The 17,774-nt window shown below is 41.8% G+C and overlaps 1 protein-coding gene and 1 long non-coding RNA gene across 8 annotated transcripts in view; one reads left to right on the forward strand and one right to left on the reverse strand.

The window, feature by feature from the left end:
- The window catches only part of LOC145350114 (uncharacterized), a 50,036-nt gene extending 45,621 nt beyond the window's left edge, over positions 1-4,415 (reverse strand). Inside the window, exon 1 of the long non-coding RNA XR_013888161.1 lies at positions 4,319-4,415. This is a non-coding gene — a long non-coding RNA (uncharacterized LOC145350114). The remainder of the gene's footprint in view (positions 1-4,318) is intronic.
- The window catches only part of myo3b (myosin IIIB), a 542,791-nt gene that overhangs the window by 329,530 nt on the left and 195,487 nt on the right, over positions 1-17,774 (forward strand). The window lies entirely within an intron of this gene.

Raw genomic sequence — 17,774 nt, forward strand, 5'->3', positions numbered from 1 at the left:
TTGACTTATGACTCTGGTCAAAATCATAAGACTTGCTAGATGCCTGTGCTACGTCAAAGACATTTACATCATTTATCAGCCTGCATGTTTTGGCAGAGTCACTGCTTAAGATGCCAGTCGTGTATAATGGCATTTAAACTGTTCAGAGCTGTTAACTTTGCAGCAAAAGTTAAGATGTGAAAATTTATTCCTTGAAATCAGTCTGTGCAATTTTAGGTGGAGTCATATTTTCATACCTTATTAAGCTTGAAGAACTTTAAATTTAAATTGATTTAAATGAACATATGGATCAGAAGAATATTATCTTGTTGAACTCTATAAAGTAATACCATTTGTCCACCTCACCCTCATCACAACATCCAGGACATCATTACAGAGGTCGCGGCTACAGCTGTAGCCACCTGGCATGTGGCACCAGTGTTAAGGAGGAGGATAGGGCCCTCAAAAGACATTTAATTGGCCCAGTTAGCTACTCAACACTGACAGGGGGCATCTGTCACTTTGACCAGGGTGAGAAATCATAGGCCTCTCCTGTTTTTGTGCTGCCTCTCACTGCCCCCCCCACCCAATTGAGCCCTACCCCCAAATCATCCATGATATTTTTTTCCTTTTCAAGACTCCCAATCAATTCACCAACCAGAGAAAGATACTAGTAAAATGATAATGCCCATTGTTGTCACTTGATTACCATTATCATCTAATATGTAGACAGCATGGGTCATTAATATTAAGAGCAGCAAAGATGTAGTGAAGAGCTTGACTGTGTGCACGTAAAGGTGATCCTACTATGACTATTAAGGAAACTAGAGAGTACAAATTTTACTTTAACAGCATTGTGCAATTTGTTAATTTGATAGGAAGTTATTCCATCAGTTATTTATAATACTGTGCAGATGAAAGCAATGATTCCGGTAATCGCTTCATCGGCCCTCATTAACGTGTTTTGCATTTTTCAGTATAATGTAAATACTTACAACCCAAATGAACTGAGCAGGATCGTTTCCATTCTGCAGAAGACTTTCTCCTTCCTGGATGCATGATATTATTCAGTGTTGTTATTTCATACCAGGGGTGTAATTGGATTTTTTGGAAATCTCAAAGGGTAGAAAGATCAAGTGACGTCTGAGCAACAAGGTAGAATGATTGAACAACATAGATCTTCACTCAGTGAGAAGTGTCAAAGTCCCCAGGTGTCCTTGTGCGACAATTTTTATGAAGCCAGAAGACAAAGATTGAATAGTTCACAATTTTGTGTGTTTTCTTGATAAGTAAGTCTGAAGACTCTACTGATTGCTGCCTCTCACTACAATATATTTTCAAAATTTACGATGCAACACAACTTTATCCTGATTTAAAAAACACCACGATAGAGTGGAATAATAGGTAAATAAACAAAATAACAAGATTGAAGGCAATGAAAGACTCTAGAGGATCATGTGCTATGTAAAATAGGGTTAATTCACTATTAACCCATTATGCACTCTGATCCTAGGAACCTCACCCCACAAAACCCATCAAGGGATAGTTTCATTAGCAACAAAATAAATAGAACTCTAACTACGATTTCCCCCTCTGTTTGCAAGGTAATTATGGATGACAAAGTCCACCTAGCCCAACTTGTTTCAGCCATCCAGAAAGACATAGGAAAATGTGTATTAGAAGTAGGGGTAGACCATTGAAAACATTGTTTACAAGTGCTTAATTAGCTGCATAGCTATTTAGGACATTGGAAAGGTGCTATATAAATGAAAGAAAAACAAAACTTACATTACAACTGTATACAGTAGGCACAATGACTGTTACAGTGGTGAAATGTCAAGGCCAGTGCTGAGCCTCTAAGGATAATTAATCACAAAGCAATCATCTGATGCTAGGAAAGCACCTACAAAAAATAACTGCATTGACAAAAAAATTCAACTCTGTAGCTAATGTTTTACCATTCTGACTTCCCTGCCAACAATCTACTGTCGTTCAACTGTGTTGTTGTACGCTGTAAATGAATAACCCACCTACAAGTTCCATATGATGTTTTGTTATATTCATACTAAATAAATGTGCAAATAGTACTTTTAAAATTCTAATTGTTCTTTGAAGTCAGACAGAAACGGGCAAGTTAATTGGAAAAATGTACTTAATAAATAAGAAACATCAACAGTAAAAATGTGTGACAGCAATATCCTGAGAGAAATCATTTCTGGAAGCATTTAAGTCAGAGGATTGAGTTCCTATAAAGGCCCATAATGATAAAGTACGTTTTGCTGTTTCTATGGGATTTCTGTGGAGTTTTTGCCAAAGTTGCAATGGATGATCAGAAATCCTCAACCCAAGAAAGTTTAGTTCCACGATGTTCTACTAGATTTTAAACAGGATGGTGTAAGGTGGGGTGAACCTAAGACGGAGTAGAGATTTGTAAAATATTTTTATTCAATTTCTTAGTTAGTGACACATAGGGATTTCATTCCCAGGCTTTGCCAAATAATAAAATGGGTAATGGTGAGTCAACACCCTTGTTTTACATTGCTTCCAGATTTTTAGCTTCTTCCATTTATTTTGATGAGGCCCAAGATTTTCAAGTCAAAGAAGAAATAGCGAGGCACCTAGAAAAGAATGGCTTGATCGAGCAGACGCAGCACGGATTCGTTAAGGGGAAGTCGTGTTTGACGAATTTATTGGATTTCTGTGAGGACGTGGCTAGTGCGGTAGACAGAGGGGAACCGGTAGATGTGTTTTTTGATTTCCAAAAGGCGTTTGATAAGGTGCCTCATAAAAGGTTGTTACAGAAGGTTAGGGTGCACGGAGTTGGGGGTAAGGTATTAGCGTGGATAGAGGATTCGCTGTCTAATAGGAAGCAGAGAGTTGGTATCAATGGGTGCTATTCTGGTTGGCGGTTGGTGACTAGTGGAGTGCCACAGGGATCGGTGCTGGGGCCTCAACTATTTACCATTTATATAGATGATCTGGAGGAGGGGGCTGAGTGTAGGGTGACGAAATTTGCTGATGACAGGAAGATAAGTGGAAAAGCAAATTGTGTGGAGGGTGTGGAAAGTCTGCAGAGGGATCTGGATAGGCTAAGCGATTGGGCGAGGACCTGGCAGATGGAATATAATGTTAGCAAGTGTGAGGTTATCCACTTTGGCAGAAATAATAGTAGGAGAGATTATTATTTAAAAGGCGAAAAGCTGCAGCATGCTACAGTGCAGCGGGACCTGGGGGTCTTTGTGCACGAGTTGCAAAAACCCAGTCTGCAGGTGCAGCAGGTGATCAAGAAGGCGAGTGGAATGTTGGCCTTTATAGCGAGGGGGATAGAATATAAAAGTAGGGAGGTCTTGCTGCATTTGTACAGGGTACTGGTGAGGCCGCAGCTGGAGTACTGTGTGCAGTTTTGGTCGCCACACTTGCGGAAGGATATATTGGCCTTGGAGGGAGTGCAGAGGAGGTTCACTAGGCTGATACCGGAGATGAGGGGGTTGGACTATGAAGAGAGACTAAATAGACTGGGTCTGTACTTGTTGGAGTTTAGAAGGATGAGGGGGGATCTTATAGAGACGTATAAGATAATGAAGGGGATGGATAGGGTAGGGGTAGATAGATTCTTCCCGCTTAGAAAGGATAGCAGGACTAGAGGGCACAGCCTCAAGATAAGGGGGGGGATGCAATTTAGATCTGAGTTGAGGAGGAACTTCTTCACTCAAAGGGTGGTGAATCTCTGGAATTCTCCGCCTGTTGAAGTGGTGGAGGCTACCTCGCTAAATATGTTTAAGTCATGGGTAGATAGGTTTTTGACAGACAAGGGAATTAAGAGTTATGGGGAGAAAGCGGGAAAGTGGAACTGATCCACTTCAGATCAGCCATGATCTTATTGAATGGCGGGGCAAGCTCGAAGGGCTAGATGGCCTACTCCTGCTCCTATTTCTTATGTTCTTAAGTCATCAACACAGTGCATCATCAGAATTGTGTTGCGAGCAAAATAAACATTTGGACTTCTATTTATATGCTGGTTAAATTCAAAAGAAAATTTTGAAGTATTTAATTTTGCGGCATTAAACCTTAAAAGTGACACCTAAAACTCCTCTCCACCTCCTGAACTACCAAAGCTTTCCTCCAATCTCCCCCATCACCTGTCAACCTCTCACCCACTCCCTGAATCTGCCTCCAATCTCATGCCCACCTCCATCTAACCTCCCAATTGCTTCCCCAACCTTCCTCCCAACCCCAAAACCCACAATCTCCCTACCAACCTCCCACTACCCCCTTCCCCATACACACACACACACGCACACAACCCAATTGTTTCTAAATTTGCAGGAATTTCACTTGCCATTTTATTTGAATGGAGAACACTCTCTTCACAGTTTCTGCATTGCAATTGCTGATCTTTGAGCAGTTCTGTAGTTTTCTGAATGCCTTTCCAAAAAAAAGCTGTCCGAAGGTCAGAAGCAGCCACGTAGCAACCAGTTAAACTGAACTGACGTTGACAGAGTGGCTGTAAGACAGAATTCAGATCATGCAGCCTGACATTTCCAAATGTTTGAAGCCGGCTTTGTAAGGTCTGAAGCTTTGGCAACTTTGTTTAAAACACAGAGCCCGGATCCCCAATAGCCCCTGGGCCCCAGTGATTGGCATCACCTGCACCCCACTCTCCTGGGCCCTGGGTGTCACCCCACAGAAGCAGCCTCACTGAAATTAGATGGGAGTTAGCAACATGCCAGCAGACTGCATGCTGACCTGTAGCACAACATTTCCAGCATGCATACCTCCAGGCATGATTTTTGTGGCCTGCTGCGCTGCTCACTCCATTTTCTACAGGTGTGAAGCTGGTTAACATATACATATACGGAGGAGGACGTGAATAATTTGCCGGGTGTTAGCGATGGAAAGGTGGTAGGACTGGAGGGTCTTAATGACATTACTGTTACTAGAAAGGCGGTGCTCGACAGACTGGAGGGGCTGATTGTGGACAAGTCCCCAGGACCGGATGGAATGCATCCGAGGGTTCTGAAAGAAATGGCGGAGGTGATAGTGGATGCCTTGGTGGTTATTTTCCAAACGTCGCTGGATTCCGGGGAAGTGCCGGATGATTGGAAAACGGCTAGTGTTATGCCGTTGTTTAAGAAGGGTGCCAGGCAAAAGGCGGGGAATTATAGGCCCGTTAGTTTAACGTCTGTGGTAGGTAAAATGTTAGAATCTGTCATTAAGGAGGAAATTGCGAGGCATCTTGAAGGGAATTGCTTGATAGAGCAGACGCAGCACGGTTTCATTAAAGGGAAGTCGTGTCTGACAAATTTACTGGAGTTCTATGAGGATGTGTCTAGGGCGGTGGATAGAGGAGAGCCGGTGGATGTGGTCTTTCTAGATTTTCAGAAGGCGTTTGACAAAGTGCCTCACAAGAGGTTATTGCAGAAGGTCGAGGGACATGGAGTTGGGGGTAGGGTGTTAGCATGGATAGAGGATTGGTTGTCAAATAGGAGGCAGAGAGTGGGGGTCAACGGGTGCTATTCGGATTGGCGGATGGTGACTAGTGGAGTGCCCCAGGGGTCGGTGCTGGGGCCTCAGCTTTTTACCATTTATATAGATGATCTGGAGGAGGGAACCGAGTGTAGAGTGTCGAAATTTGCTGATGACACCAAGATTGGGGGAACGGCAAATTGTGCGGAGGGTGTGGAGAGTCTGCAGAAGGATCTAGATAGGCTGGGCGAATGGGCCAGGAAATGGCAAATGGAATTTAATGTTGGCAAGTGTGAGGTGGTCCACTTTGGTAGGAAGAATGGTAGGAAGGACTATTACTTACGGGGCGAAAAACTGCAGCAGGCGACGGTGCAGAGGGACCTCGGGGTCCTTGTGCATGAGTCGCAAAAACCCAGCTTGCAGGTGCAGCAGGTGGTCAGGAAGGCGAATGGGATGCTGGCCTTCATAGCGAAGGGGATTGAGTATAAAAGTAGGGAGGTCTTGCTGCAGCTGTATAGGGCATTGGTGAGGCCGCAACTGGAGTACTGTGTGCATTTTTGGGCGCCGCACCTGCGCAAAGATATTTTGGCCTTGGAGGGAGTGCAGAGGAGGTTTACTAGGCTGATACCGGAGTTGAGGGGGTTGAGCTATGAGGAGAGGCTGAATAAACTGGGCTTGTACTCGTTAGAGTTTAGAAGAATGAGAGGAGATCTCATTGAGACGTATAAGATGATGAATGGGATGGATAGGATAGAGGTGGAAAGACTCTTCCCGCTCAAAAAAGACAATAGGACTAGGGGGCACAGCCTCAAGATAAAGGGGGGGCGGTTTAGAACGGAGTTGAGGAGGAACTTCTTCACTCAAAGGGTGGTGAATCTCTGGAATTCTCTGCCCGTTGAAGTGGTGGAGGCTGCCTCGCTAAATATTTTTAAGACACGGGTTGATGGGTTTTTGATAGGAGAGGGGATTAAGGGTTATGGGGAGAGGGCGGGAAAGTGGAACTGAGCAGCGACAGATCAGCCATGATCTTATTGAATGGTGGGGCAGGCTCGAAGGGCTGGATGGCCTACTCCTGCTCCTATTTCTTATGTTCTTAGAAGCTGCTCGGCATCTTTCTAGTGAGCCAGGGACTCAATTGTCTGGGCTTGCTGAAGTTTCGCCCCACCGTGTCTACACGGTGATATCACGTATGGTCCTCACCAACGGGGGACCAGGCGTAATGGCCCCGCTGGTGGAAACAGAGGCCATTGAGGCTCTCCAGAAGGTCTGGGGCATTGCATGCTGGGCAGTACCAAGGAGATAGGGCCAGAGGGGCACGTGGAAAAACCAGATGGGGAGAGAGACGAACTCTGCATGGGGGTTGAGGGGGGGCTTGTCAACCAATCAACACATGAGCACTAGCCCCCTCTATAGTCTGATGCTGGCCTCTTGGGCGTGATTAGGTGCAAATCCCCTGATGAAATCTCAGAACAGAGTCCAGAAATTAATTCCACTAAGCTCACCCAAAAAAACTGTCAGGAAAATCTCTCATTTTCTCACCTGTTGGGTACTTAGATTTTTTGGGGGAAAATGACCTCTGTTGCCTTTAAAAATGAAGCTAATGTTGAAAGATCAATGACCTGAATTGTTAATCTTATTTCTCTATTCACAGAGGCTGCCAGATCTGCTGTGTGTTTTAGGCATTGTCTGTTTTTATTCAAGATAGTTATGATGTTTTCACAAATATTTATACATAACTTATGCCATAATATGTTTATGGTGTGTCACAGTTTAAAATATTTGAGGAGCCTTGTTTTAAGATACAGTAGGTTAGCTTTTTCATTCAGCCTTGATTTAACACTGGCAGTTATGTTATTTTAAGTAGGTCAATGTTGGGTGGCACAGTGGTTAGCACTGCTGTCTCACACTCTCAGCACCCAGGTTTGATTCCGATCCTGGGTGACTGTGTGGAGTTTGCATGTTTTCCCCGTGTCTGCATGGGTTTCCTCCAAATGCTCCTGTTTCCTCCCATAATCCAAAGATGTTCAGGTTAGGTGGATTGGCCATGCTAAATTGTCCTTTAGTGTCCAAAAATGTGTGGGTTGGATGGATTAGTGATAAATGTGCAGATTCAGGGGGATAGATTGGAGCAGAGGGCCTGGGTAGGACTCGCTTTCAGAGGGTCAGTGCTGACTCGATGGGCTGGATGGCCTCCTTCTGCACTGTAGGGATTCTGTGGTTTATGGTGTCAAACAATAGTCAAAACATCTGGATTAAGGACATTGCCCTATCAGGGTGTTGGTCATATTTAATAATAATAAAATAATATTTTCAGATCCCAAAATAACCAGAAAAATACGTTCCAGTTTTAATATCTGATTTAGAAAAGGTTATAAATTTTCCAAAAAAACAAACTTTATACTCTCCACAGTATGCTGTTTATATCTTTGAATATCTGCACTGTAAATACTGGCTTTTGGTAATAGCTGATTTAAAAATAAAGCCATTTGGTAGAACCTGATTTTTCCTGGGCCAGAATATCATGCTCCAGGCCTCCACGCCCCAGGTGTGTTCTGAGGTGGGGAGAATGTCACCTGCTACTTAAGGGCCTTTTCCTCTCCAGCCTCAATTTTTAGTCTAATGGGGAAAGGCTGGAAGTAAACAAAATTCAAACACCCATTCCAGCATGAGAAAGTTGGGGGGTGGGTCAGAGTGTGTCTCCATCAGAAGACCTCTTCTGTCTAGGGACACTCTCCCCTTAAGGCCTAGTGACATCTGGACTCTGTCCCCACCTGAACCACCTCCAAAATTCTAATTGCTCCCATTGCCACTTCCTAAGCATTCCGTACCTCCTTCACCCTGGGACCTCTGTCACTTACCTGTCCCCTGGTCCCATAACTTGGTTCCAGGCAGCTCCCTGCAGTACCTCTTCTGGCCACTGCAGCGCTGAGCTTGGAGGGACTTGAGAGCTGCAGCACAATTTGTTTGGCAAACAGCTCTCCAAAGTGGGACTTCCTCCCAAATGAAGGCAGAAGCCCCATCTTATGCCAATCAATGCTAATTTTCAGAAACTCTTCATCAGTACTTTACCAAATTTTCTTCCAATTTAGGATTATGATGGATCTTAGATCTCCAGGACTAAGGATATTAAAAATCAGTCAGGGACTTTCTTAATTGCTATCAAATTATTTCTATGGAAAGACATGCTTTATGGACAGGATTGGGTTTTTTGTGGTATGTACAGTTGAATTACCTGTAAAGATACACAGAAAAATGGTGACTGCTTGTTGAAACACATGAAAGTTGTCAGCACTTGCGAAATTATAGTCCAGAAAGGATGAGCACTTGGGGGAGAGAGGGGAGAAAATTAGGTTCATGGTTGCATGGCGCTTGACTAATGAAGGGGAAAGTGAAGCAGCAGTTGTTATCAAAGAAGCCACTAGATCTTGCAAATAATTTCCACTAAGAAATACATTTCTGTCCAAACTAAAACCTACTTGAGGAAAAAACATAGTCTGAAGATTTGTCCAATGATCTTAAACATTCATATCCCAGAATGCTGTGGAAAATATGACCATTTTACCAGTTTTTTCTAACATTCTCCCCTCAGCCACACACAGAATGCCTGAAGCCACAACTGCATGCAGTAGAAAATATATACCCTCTAGTTCTAAGTCTCCATTTAGTATTCTTTGTTATATACTTTTTCAGCTTAATTGTGTTTTAGATGAGCAGGTATTTAAGAGCTCAACTATTCCCCATCCACAATTTATCAGCAAAGAAATAGTTAGCATTAAAATCTTGTGTTATAACTTGGTAAACTTGAATGTTTCCTTACTTATATCCAAATAAAATGTACGAAGGATGCAATACAACTAAGTACTTTATCACATGAAAGTGTTGCACATTGAATTGTAAACAATGTCATGCTTTGATAAGATTGTGATTTTGATGGTGCAATCTGCTTGGAATTCTTGACGTAGTACCTTTGCAAGGTTTGCATTTGACTACTCTCCTAGTAAGGTCATATCACGTCTGATTTTGGAGATATATTTACGCTTTCTGCTTTTCGGTGGCAATGCCTTAATGTTCCACTACCACCACCTGCCACCCACCCACCCACACATTTAGTAATTGTGCTATGCAAAAAGAATGTCATCTGGTTTGCAGACGTTCATGATTTTAATTATGATCCAGTCTGTTATCTTTGCCACATTAAACTTTAGGAAACATCCGTCTTCACACTGTGGCATAAGCATTATCGTACCCCCTTATTTGAAGTGCTCTGTCTGCTTTTGATTTGACTGCCTTTAAGAATTGGCATCCATTGGACTGGAGATGACCCTAGTTAACCTTTCTGAATTGCTTTATACTGTTAAGCATTGGAATATAATTCAGATAAAATGCATAGTTATTCAGTTTCCTCTACTCTCTTTCTAGTGATATTCTCAACATTTATGCATTTGACTATTTATCCACAATACTCTATCTCTCTTTCTATTGCACCAATATTTTATTCCTTTAGATGTGATTTTGCTACAAGTCACCTGCTTTCCTTTCCTTGCTGTATCACCAAGACTGACCTATTTCTTGAAGTTGTTGAAAAATAATTCCCACCATACTTTTACTTTGCCATTTATTATGTTATATCTTAAATACACTGAATTTTTTTATTGTATTCTGTGTAGTTGCTCCTTTTGAACAAGCAAAGTATATTTTTACAGTTTCCTTTTCATTTTAATATTTTCCCAAACCTCTTTCCAGTCATTCTGGATATTTATTCCTGCCCCATTCAAAATAAAAGCACATTGACCTCAGTAAATTTATCTAATATTAATAAGATCTTTTTAACATTAAATTTTGTTTGATGTAACTTCACAAATGCCTAGTCAATACTGGCACTTTATCATTAAGTTATGTAAAAACAAAGGTCCTGTATTGTATTCCCAATTTTTTCTGCTTAATGGAAATTAGACAAGTAACTGTTGGAGTTTTACAGTTGTTCTCTATGTCCTCAGGTACAACAATGACAACTTGTATTTAAATGGTATCTTTAACACAATAGAATGCCCCAAAGATTCTTACAGGAGCAATAGAACATAGAAAAACTACAGCACAAACAGGCCCTTCGGCCCACAAGTTGCACCAATGATATCCCTACCTACTAGGCTTACCTATAACCCTCAATTCAATTAAGTACCATGTACTCATCCAGAAGTCTCTTAAAAGACCCCAACGAGTTCGCCTCCACCACCACTGACGGCAGCCGATTCCACTCACCCACCACCCTCTGAGTGAAAAACTTACCCCTGATATCTCCTCTGTACCTACTCCCCAGCACCTTAAACCTGTGTTCTCTCTTAGCAACCATTCCAGCCCTGGGAAAAAGCCTCTGAGAATCCAACCGATTTATACCTGTCAACATCTTATACACTTCAATCAGGTCACCTCTTATCCTTTGCCTCTCCAAGGAGAAAAGATCGCGCTCCCTCAACCTGTCCTCATAAGGCATGCCACCCAATCCAGGCAACATCCTTGTAAATCTCCTCTGCACACTTTCAATAGCTTCCACATCCCTCCTGTAATGAGGTGACCAGAACTGAGTACAGTGCGGAGCAAGTGGGGTCTGACCCGGGTCTTATAAAGCTGCAGCATTATCTCCCGACTCCTAAACTCAATCCCTCAATTGATGAAGGCCAGTACACCATACGCCTTCTTAACCACATCCTCTACCTGCGAGGCTGATTTAAGAACCCTATTGATCCTGGCCCCAAGGTCCTTCTGATCCTCTACACTGCTAAGGTCCTTCTGATCCTCTACACTGCTAAGAGTCTTACCCTTGATATTATACTCCTTCATCCCAACACACTGAGCCACATAATAAGGAAATATCGGGGTGGGGGGGACTCTTTTAGGTCAGGAAATATCAGGGGAGTTAACCAAAAACTTGTTAAACAGATAAATTTTAAGGAGCTTCTTAAAAGGGAATAAAATCAATATACTTCAGAGACTCAAATTAGAGGGATGCAGCTATTTCAAAAGGTTGGAGGAAATTAAACATATAGGGAGGGGGTGTAACCATGGAGGAATTTGAAAATAAGGATAAGAATTTTAAAATTGAGATGTTGCTCAAGTAGAAGCCAATGTTGGTCAGTAGTGACAGATGAAGAGGACTTGGAGCAAATTAGGAGATGGGCAGCAGAATTTTGAATGACATCAAGTTACAGAGTATAGAATGTGGGAGACTAGCCAAGAGTGTGTTGGAATAGTCAAAGCTGGAGATAACAAAAGCATAGTTGAGTGTTTCTGCAGCAGATGATGTGAAGCAAGGTAGAGTCAAATGACCTTTTGCAAGTGAAATAAGCTGTTTTAGTGAGGATGTGTAATTGGAAGCCAATCTCAGGTCAAATATGACACCATGGTTGTGAACAGTCTGATTCAGCCTCAGAAGTTACCAAGGAGAAGGATGGATTTAGTGGCTCGGGAAGAGTTTGTAGGAAGAACTGAAGATCATGACTTTGGTTTTGATAATATTTAATAAAGGGAAATTTCTGCTTATCATATGGATGACAGACCAATAGCCTGACAATTTATAGGCAATAGAAACTCTCATGTTCATTAGAAAGAACATTCAGTTTGGAAAAGCAGTTGCTAACTTCCTTCATGCATCAATGGTCAGCAAAAATAAAAGGATTGCTGATCATAAACAATGACAACAGCAGGAGCAAAAGGAACCAGTAGAGATGTTTGGATGGGAGTTGCTCCAGGTGACCAAATGAAAAGAGTTGGAGCTGCTCAGAGTGCAATCTGCAACACCAACATTCCTTTCCTATTTCACTGTGTAAAGCAGCATCCGAAGTCCGATGCACATACAAACAGCAAGAAGAATTATTAAGACCTGATCATGCTCAACAACCCAACCCCAAAGGCTAAATTTGATATATTAAAGGATAAGAACCCTTTTGGAAATCCTCAGGAACAATGGCTTCAACTGGAGTTCGCCTATCTGAGGTATCGTTGCACAGGTACCCCCCTACACAAAACATGTCATTAATACTTAAATCTTGTCAGCAAAGCGGGGCTGATAAGATGCATGAGGTGAGAAATCAGGCGCAAACCCGATTTTTTTTTTAATTTGCTGCTCACACAATCTTGCCGTGCTTACCTTAATTTTTCTCTTTTTTAGTGTCGTACATACAGCTTATATTCCCAATCAGCATTGTATCATCAACAAGCTTGGATAAATTGCTCTCTGTTTCTTCACTTAAGTTACTAATATAAGTTGTAAATAGCTGAAGTACCAATCCTTTTAGGATTCCAGTCTCATAATCTGTCAACTTGCAATGGGCTATTTAAGAACATAAGAACTGGGAACAGGAGTAGGCCATCTGGCCCCTTGAGCCTGCTCCACCATTCAGTAAGATCATGGCTGATCTCTTTGTGGTCTCAGCTCCACTTACCCACCCGCTCACCATAACCCTTAATTCCTTTACTGTTCAAAAATTTATCTATCCTTGCCTTAAAAACATTCAATGAGGTAGCTTCAACTGCTTCATTGGGCAGGGAATTCCACAGATTCATAACCCTTTGTGTGAAGAAGTTCCTCCTCAACTCAGTCCTAAATCTGCTTCCCCTTATTTTGAGGCTATGCCTGCTAGTTCTAGTTTTCCCCCTCCAGTGGAAACAACTTCCCTGTTTTTATCTCATCTATTCCCTTCATAATCTTATATGTTTCTATAAGATCTCCCTTCATTCTTCTGAATTCCAAAGAATATAGCCCCAGCCTACTCAGTTTCCTCATAAGCCAACCCTCTCAACTCTGGAATCAACCTAGTGAATCTCCTCTGTACCCCCTCCAGTGCCAGTATATCCTTTCTCAAGTAAGGAGACCAAAACTGTACACACTACTCAGTTGTGGCCTCACCAGCACCTTATACAACTGCAACATAATCTTGCTGTTTTTAAACTCCATCCCTCTAGCAATAAAAGACAAAATTCCATTTGCCTTCTTAATTACCTGCTGCACCTGCAAACCAACTCCTCGAGATTCCTGCATAAGGACACCCAGGTCCCTTTGAACAGCAGCATGCTGCAATTTTTTACTGTTTAAATAATAGTCCATTTTGCTGTTATTCCTAGCAAAATGGATGACCTCACATTTACCAACATTGTACTCCATCTGCCAGACCCTCGCCTACTCAGATTATCTATATCCCTTTGCAGACTTTCAGCGTCCTCTGCACTCTTTGCTCTTCCACCCATCTTAGTGTCATCTGCGAATTTTGACATACTGCACTGGTCCCCAACTCCAAATCACCTCTGTAAATCATAAACAATTGCAGTCCCAACACTGATCCCTGAAGCCTACTACTAGTCACTGATCGCCAACCAGAAAGACACACATTTACCCCCACTGTTTGCTTTCTGTTAGTTAACCAATTCTCTTTCCATGCTAATACATTACCCGTAACACTGTGCACCTTTATCTGATAGTCTTTGGTGCAGCACCTTGTCAAATGCCTTCTGGAAATCCAGATACACCACATCTACAGGTTCCCCATTGTCCACTGCAGATGTAATGTTCTCAAAGAATTCCACCAAGTTAGTCAAACATGACCTGCTCTTCATGAACCCATGTTGCATCTTACCAATGCAGCAATTTATATCCAGATGTCTCGCTACTTCTTCCTTGATAGATTCAAGCATTTCCCCTACTACAGAAGTTAAGCTAACTGGCCTATAATTACCTGCCTTTTGTCTATCTCCTTTTGTAAACATTGGTGTCACATTTGCTGTTTTCCAATCTGCAGGAACCAGCCAGAGTGCAGCAAATTTTGGTAAATTACCACTAATGCATTTGCTATTTCTCCTGCCGTCTCTTTTAGTACCCTGGGATGCATTACATCAGGACCAGGAGACTTGTCTACCTTTAGCTCCATTAATTTGCCCAACATTACCTCTTTCGTGATAATGATAGTTTCTAGGTTCTCACCTGCCATCGCCTTCCTGTCATCAATTTTTGGCATGTTATTTGGCATGTTATCTTCCCCTGTGAAAACCGACATAAAATACCTGTTCAATGCCTCAGCCATTTTCTTATTTCCAGATATTACTCCCCGCTTCTTGTCCTCTAAAAGATCAATGTCTACTTTTGCCACTCTTTCTTGCTTTAAGTATTTGTAGAAACTTTTGCTATCTGCTTTTATATTCTGAGCTAGTTTACTCTCATAATCCATCTTACCTTTCTTTATAGCTTTTTTCATGGCTTTCTGCTGATCTTTAAGGATTTCCATATCCTCTAGGTTCCTGCTAAACTTTGCCACTTTGTATGCATTTTATTTCAGTTTGTTACCCTCCTTTATTTCCTTACATATCCATGGCTGATTATCTCCTTTTCTACAGTCCTTCCTTATTACTGGTATATACTTTTGCTGAGCACTGTGAAAGATCGCTTTGAAGGTCCTCCACTGTTCCTCAATTGTCCCACCATAAAGTTTTTGCTCCCAGTCGACCTTAGCCAACTCCTCCCTCATCCCTTTATAGCCTCCTTTGTTTAAGCACAAGACACTGGTATTGGATTTTACCTTCTCATGCTCATCTGTATTTTAAATTCAACCATACGGTGATTGCATCTTCCTAGAGGATCCCTAACTGCAAGATCATTAATTATTCCCATCTCATGGCACAGAATCAGATCTAGGATAGCTTAATGTCGGTTCCAGTCCGTACTGCTCAAGGAAGCTATCATGGATACATTTATCCTTACTTTCTTATTTCTCCCCATTAATCAAACTTCTATCTATGCCAACATGTACCCCCAACTCCATTAGCCCTTAACTTGCATATTACCTTCTTGCCTGGCACTTTATCAAATGCCTTTTAGAAATCCAAGTATACAACATCTACTGGGCTCTCTTTTATCTATCCTCCTATTAGTTACATCCCCAAAAAGCCCTAATTCATTTTCCAAACATAATTTTCCTTTTGTAAAATCATGTTGAATCTGTCAGATTCTAAGCATATTGTTAAGATTTTCTTAATAATATATTCCAGCATTTTCTGATGAATCGTGTCTGGCTAACTGATCAGTAATTCTCAATTTTCTCTTTCCTTTTCCTTTAGTTTTCTAATTTTCAATCCACTGAGGCTATTCTAGAATCTAGTGAGTTTGGGAAAATCACAATTGGTGCATTCACAATCAGTGCATTCATTATCCCTACAACTTCATCTTTAAGAACTATAGGCCATGTTCCAGATACTCACTGCCCTCTTTGTGAAAGAAATATCCTTTTTGTAGCTCTCACCTTAAGCCTCTGCCCTCCAGTTTTAGACTCCCCTACTTCTGGGAAAAAATGTTGACTATTTAGCTGATCTGTACCTCTCATTATTTTGTAGACCTTTATAGGATAACACATAAGCCTTTTACACTCCAAGGAATAAAACCCCAATCTATCCAGCCTCTCCTTATAACACAATCCATCATGGTAGAATCCCAGTAAATCTTTTGTGCCCTCTTTTTGGTTTAATAATTCCCTTTCTATAATAAGGTGACTTGGGCACTGCACACATTATTTCAAGTCTGGCCTTACTAATGTTTTGTACAATTTCAACAAGATGTCCCAACTCCTGTATTCAGTGTTTTGACCAATGAAACTAAGCGTGCCAAATGCCTTCTTCACCACTCTGTCCACCTGTGTCTCCACTTTCAAAGAGCTATGAACCTGTACCCCTGGATCTCTTTGTTCTATAACTCTTCCCAATGCCTGACCATTAACTGAGTAAATCCTGCCCTGGTTCGATCTACCAAAATGCATGACCTTGCATTTATCCAAATTAAGTTCCATCTGCTTTTCATCAGCCCACTGGCCCAATTTATCAAGATCCCGTTACAGTCCTAGATAATCATCTTCACTGGCCGCTATGCCACCGATCTTAGTGTCATCTACGAACCTGCTAACCATGCCTCCTAACTTCTCATCCAAATCGTGAATATAAATGACAAATAGCAGTGGACCCAGCACTGATCTCTGAGGCACACCGCTGGTCACAGGTCTCCAGGCTGAAAAACAACCCTTTACAACCACTCCCTGTTTTATGTCATCAAGCCAATTCTGTGTCCACTTGGCTACCTCACCCTGGATCCTGTGAGAATTAACCTTATGTAACAACCTATCATACAGTGCTATGTCAAAGGCCTTGCTAAAATCCATGTGGACAACGTCAATTGCACTGCCCTCATCTACTTTCTTAGTTACCCCTTCAAAAAACTCAATCAAATTTGTAAGACATGATTTTCCGCTCACAAAGCCATGCTGACTGTTCCTAATCAGTCCTTGCCTCTCTAAATGCCTGTGGATCCTGTCTCTCAGAATACCTTCTAACAACTTACTCACTAAAGATGTTAGACTCACTGGCCTGTAGTGCCCAGGCTTTTCTCTAGCCCTTCTCAAACAAAGGCACATCATTTGCCACTCTACAATCTTCAGGCACCTCACTTGTGACTGTTGATGATTCAATTATCTCCTCTAGGAGACCTGCAATTTCCTCCTCAGCCTCGCACAACGTCCTGGGGATTTGTCTACCTTACTGCGTTTTAAGATTTTAAGCACCACAAAGATGCCAGGAAATGACCGTGAACTGCAGTATCTCAAGAAGATGACTCCCTCCCACCTTTTGAAATGCAATTTAGGGGCAGGGAATAAATGCTGGTTTTGCATGAGTGTTCCTACAATGTGTAAATAAAAAAGGTAAGCCATTTCTCTCCTCATTTGTGCAGACATGATAGGCTGAATGGCCTCCTTCTGCATTGTAACTATTCTGTGATTCTCTTTAATTGGCTGTGTTTAAAGTTAGATTCTTATACGGACTTGAATGTGCCATTCTCAAATTTAATACAGAATTTAATTGTATTATGATCACTTTTTGCCAGAGGCTCTTTATCTATCTCTTTTATCATGAGATTACTAATTAACTCAGTCTGATCACGTAATACTAGATCTAAAATAGCTTTATTCCTAGTTGGTTCTACAACATACTATTCTAAAGTGCTATAGCAAAAGCATTCTACCTTCACCATCTAGCCTAGCTTTGCCAATCTAACTGTCTGTTTAAGGAGTAATATACTTGCATTGGAAGTTCTTTCGGCAGCTTTCTGAGATGGAGGGGTAGTCTTATGAGGAACGGTTGAGCAGTTGGGCCTATACTCATTGGAGTTTAGTGGAATGAGAGCTGATCTTACTGAACCATACAAGATGCTAAGGAGTCTTGCCAAGATAGAGGCCAAGATGATACTTGCACTCATAGGACTCTACAGCGAGAGGAAGTAGCTTAAAAATAAAGGGTCTTTCATT

The sequence above is a fragment of the Carcharhinus amblyrhynchos genome, chromosome 11 (assembly GCF_965287045.1).
Source record: "Carcharhinus amblyrhynchos chromosome 11, sCarAmb.v2.hapA, whole genome shotgun sequence".
Lineage (NCBI taxonomy): Eukaryota > Metazoa > Chordata > Chondrichthyes > Carcharhiniformes > Carcharhinidae > Carcharhinus > Carcharhinus amblyrhynchos.